Genomic DNA, 5,050 nt, shown 5'->3' with positions numbered 1-5,050 from the left:
GAGAAATTAAGACGGTCAAGGAAGCTTTCGGGAGCTCGATCAGAAACGCTTCCATGTCGGAGCTCCTCATCGATCTCATGGAGTTCGGCGGAAGGAACACCGGAAAACACCTGAACCCGGAATTGAAATAATTCACTGTGGGGTAAAATCATGATCACACGTGTGATTATGATTATAATCGAAGTCATAATCACAGAAATCACCACAATCACACGTTTGATTATGATTATAATCACAGACATGCGTATGATTATGACCATAATTACACGAGTGCATATGATTACGGTGATTTTCACTGCGATATACAGTCGAAGTCGGGGAATCATATTCCTCGCATGCAGATACTGACTTCTGAGCTGCAATTATGATTACTATGATTCCCATATTCGGAGAAATCATCACGCTCGGAATGAAGATCCTGGCCACGAGCGGATGCTTTTTCGGCATCACGCGAGCTGTGCTAGCATCATTGAGGTACCTCTGCACCGCGTCCTGAGACATCAAGTGGTTTCCCACCGATTGAATTCATTGTCGTTCTGATCGGAGTCTCGGACGCACTAACCTGCGCCACGGCAGAGCTCTAGAGCAGAGGTGCACAGCTGGATGAGCTCGGAGGGCCAGTTTGGGGGTCTCTTGACCGCTGGCGGGCCGCATTGTTCTCTGGTGAGCCCCCGCCCTGCTCATGAAGGGGCGTCGAGCACTGAATATTTTCTCGAGAATCTTTTTTCTGACTGAGAACGAATTATTGATTGGGGCTGGGAAATCAAGGAGCCCATCAGCCGCGGGCAATCCAATTGTTTCAGAACCTACCTCGACGTACCAGAGACGAATGTATGCGCCCTGTGCGGCTCGAGGCTCTCGTCCTTGTTCATGGGGGTGTCGTATATCCCGGAAATGTGTCGTGTCGACGAAACGGAGGAGCTCCGGGATTCCCGAACAAGAAAGGAAGCATGACGGCAGGCCGCGTGATGTGCACCCCTGCTCTAGAGAGATCGATCGATCGGTCGCTGAATGTATATGATTTCCAGTCCCTCGGGTGGGTTACCATTTTCTGAACATGTTGATTCCTCCGATTAGGAGCATCCGCCTGATTATGGTAGCAGCCTGCGGACCAGTGTTTGGCCGCGAGAAACATGATTCCCCAGTCAGGAGGGAGCGTCGATCGAGGGAAATCATCTTAATCACGCGCATGCGTATGATTACGTCCCGTATACGGTGAATATGACTATCATATCGACCACAATGAGATCTAATGAGTAGGAAATCGCATGTGAGGGCAACGATTCTCCGATTATATCGATGAAGATGATGATGAGAACCACCGTAATCATACGTTTGTCCGTGATTCTAATCATAATCATACTCGTGCGTGTGATTACGGTCATAATCATGCGCATGAGTATGATTACGGCAAGATCATGATCATAATCACGATGGAAACTTGCCCCACAGAGAAATGATTAGACCAGAGTTTTTGAGGGGGCCAGGCGACCAAAAATGATCCCGCGCCTTCTGTTGACGAGATATTCGGCTGCCATTTGGATTCCGATTCAGTCAATCCCTGGAATTTCGGGAAGATGTTTCGCCCCCAGAAATATCATTGCTCATGGGAAAATCAGATAAACCTTGAATAATTCGACGAGAACCGTCGACGACGCCGGCGCAAAGTAGTGAAGTGGTGCCGGATTCGACACCTTAACTTCGTCAATTCCACAAGTCACCAGAGTCCCATCCCACACATCGAACTCGGTAGAGGGACCTCATTGATGACTGAGTTGTCGTCCTGATGTAAGCGGGAACGTCAAGTGTTATTGTTGGAAAGTGTGCGCAGCACCACTACGAATCTTCCCGCCGCACTTCGTCAATATATATTATTCCATCTAGAGAAGATAACGAACAAAGAGATTCACACTGCTGCACCGCTTGTTCACGGTGGTTCACATTTCAACAATTATGAGGGAACGAAAAAAGGGCAGTTGATTCTGTGGATGCCATGCTTCTTGTCGTTTCGCCGAGGGGCCCCGAGATGAAGACTGATCACTGACGCTCAGCAGCCAAGGTTGCCCTTGCAGAACCTCGCTCTTAGCAACAACTACCTCGAGTCTAGCACAACTAATCAGATAAAGTCGTTGTCGTCACCTAGCAATACGTAACGTAAAAGAGGACGACGCAATATCCCCTAGAGCTGGCGCGGAGGGGAACGGTAATCAATTGGGCATCGGAATGCGGAAGTGTTCGGTCAGATGAACCCCACTCGAGAATTGATCCGGATTGATCGTCGTATTTGAAGGCTCGAACGGAGGGCTGCTCGATCATCCCCGCTATCATCGATATCTAATACATATCTTGATGCCTATTGTCTATTCGTACAACCCGATCGACATCTCCTATGAGCAAGATCTCCAGGAGAGCTGTCCATTCACTCTCATAATGAAGACTTAGAATAAGAATGTGATAAGTGATAAGTGATGAGGATCAAGATTCCGGATAGTGCGGCTCCTCGCCGATGCTGGAGACGCGATAGGCCGGCTCATGATAATCGTGAGACAATCTCCAAGCCGCAAGCTTTGATTCGACAGCAGCTGCATGTCGGAGGAGCTGTAAAAATCTCTATTCGGAACTTCTCGATGACCTGCCGAAACTTCGTGAAATCACCCCCTATAATCGCGGTAGAGCAGCTCTGATGCCCCCTCCGTGACCCAATTAGAAGCGGTTGCATCTCGCTCATGTCGGTTGCTCGCCGTGAAGACCCCGTTACACGACTTACGAGAACTTCGGAAATCGAGAGGGGAATGTATCAAGCTACGTCTCGCCGACGCAAGAGAGAACGAGAATGTCCGAATCATACGAGATCTATCTTTTGGAATCCGAAAGAGAGCTTCATTAGGATATCATCGGAGACCGGGGAAGGCATCTCGGGCGAGCAGCGACCAGGCGGAGGAGTAGAATACCAAGCCTGCCAGGAGGTGAGTTTCAGTTCATCCCGATGGTCTGGCGAAAACTTCGGTCAAGATTCATTGTCGCGCTCGAGCGAAAGGTGGGGGAAATAAGAGATCTTTGCACCACGCCGTTCAACTCCTGCGGATGAGTATTTGAATCCACGAAACTTCCAGATCGAAGACTAGAGACATCTTGAGCACTGAATGCCTCGCGCGGATCGCATCAATATGTCGAAAGTTGTAGCGCTCTGGGACTTCATTAAGTCTCGGGTGAAGCGCAAAGAAGCCGCTGGAGGTAAGCGCAGCTCCACTCCAGAGATCAAGGCCGACCGAAGCCAAGTCTGGCTGGCGCCGCCGGAAATCGGACCGGAAACTCTGCCACCGCCGATTCTCGCAGAAGACAATCTTAGCGAGGCAATCGAGCCAGGAGTCAGGCGGATAAAAGGAACCAATTGGGCGGTGGTCATAAATCAGCGTGAGCTCATAATTTGCGAATTGAACTGCCAGTCGCATGAAAGCTCCGCGGATCGGAGCCCATCGCCGAGAGAAGATTTACGCGAGAAATCGATACCGAAGAACAGGACATTGAGCGTCGTCGCTGAGATCGAAATCTAATGACAAGCTGTCATACACGGCGCACGAGAGATGCGTTCTGAGAGCTCTATCATTGTCATGAAGATACGAAGAGCGGATAATCCGTGCTCACTGCTACGGTTCCGGCAGCAAGAGGGTCAGACAGATGAAGAAACGGATGATAATATACTGACGGCCTTGCCCGAAGTCGAATAAATTACTATATAAACTCTTCCGGTAGTTTGTTCTGTTGGTCCCTCAAAAGAGTTTTCGCAATCTTATATTTTTCACCGTTATCGAATCATAATCAGCATTGTTCACACGATTTTGCGGAAGTTCGAGCCTCAAATCATGTTTCCGGACGCTCGGAGCATCCTCGACCTTGAAAAGAGGACGATTGAGTTCATCTATCTTCGCAGTCGTCCGCCGCTCTTGCAGTCGGTAGCTTTTGTGCGGAAAGGATTTTCAGTCTCTCCGAAGAAGAATCCCCTCAAGTTTCGAGGAGGACATCAGCAATAGGACAAACAGATGAACAACTAAACGTTCGTGGCTTTGTCCTCCTTCCAGAGGGCAGGGAATCGTCAACTGGAAGCCGCCGAGACGCAGTATCCCGAGCAGTGTCTCCTCGCTGCACCATTGAAAGAGCCCTTACCGAGGGAGATGCAAACATGCATTACTGCCTAGAGCTGTGGCAAGGACCTGACTTCGAAGCATCTCGGCGGAAGCTCCTTCCTCCCGTTTTTATGGTCGAAATGGAAGCAATCGTTGCTTGAGTGGGCGGAGTTCTGTCATTCCGAGCCAGCAGCTGCGACTTAGTCTGCCATGTTGTATCGCCGACAGACGTACTCGCAGGCCTCCGGGAGTACCATACCGGCAGCTAATCCTAACTGTAATCTTATGAGTCAATAGACCACAGAACGAGGGACAGGCGACACACGATTAGAGGACGGCTCCCCGTCGTCGGAACCTTTCCCGCATCGGAGACGGCGGCAGCAAATGAGAAAAGGTTTCGTCCCTCACCCGGACATCAGAGGTGGGACTTTTGCGTTCGTTCTTTTCAAACGAAATAGGGAGGTTCCACTGAGCGGACGCTGAGGGAACTTCGGAGCAGAGAGTGATTTCCAGAAGGGCCATTTTAATTACCGATGTCTCCCGCGTCATTAGGGGGTGAGGGAAAGACGTTCCTCTATTATGTGTTCGGCTGGATCTGTGGAATTCGCCCGTAAGAGACGGCAATACTTGATCATTTCAGGGAGAGATGGCGGATAGATGACGGGGGTCGATCGAGCTCGCACCTGGACAACACCTAATGGATCTCCCGAGCTTCTCTCTTCATGAGCTCCCACCGGAGACTTTCCATCTAGGCGGTGTCACCACTGTATTGTTTGAGTTATACTTGAAAGGCGTGACGTCGAGGAATATATCCTGTCGAGCTGGACCGAGCAGCCCGTGAGACGCGCATGGTGGACTTAATTTATTTCCAACGACAAAAAGCAACATAATCGACCGGGGGGGAGCTGACAGCCTGCGTTCCCGGA

This window comes from Galendromus occidentalis, unplaced genomic scaffold (genome assembly GCF_000255335.2).
Source record: "Galendromus occidentalis unplaced genomic scaffold, Mocc_1.1 scf7180000077528, whole genome shotgun sequence".
NCBI classification, from domain to species: Eukaryota; Metazoa; Arthropoda; class Arachnida; order Mesostigmata; family Phytoseiidae; genus Galendromus; species Galendromus occidentalis.
The sequence above is the reverse complement of the archived record's forward strand: the minus strand, read 5'-3'. Positions refer to the sequence as shown.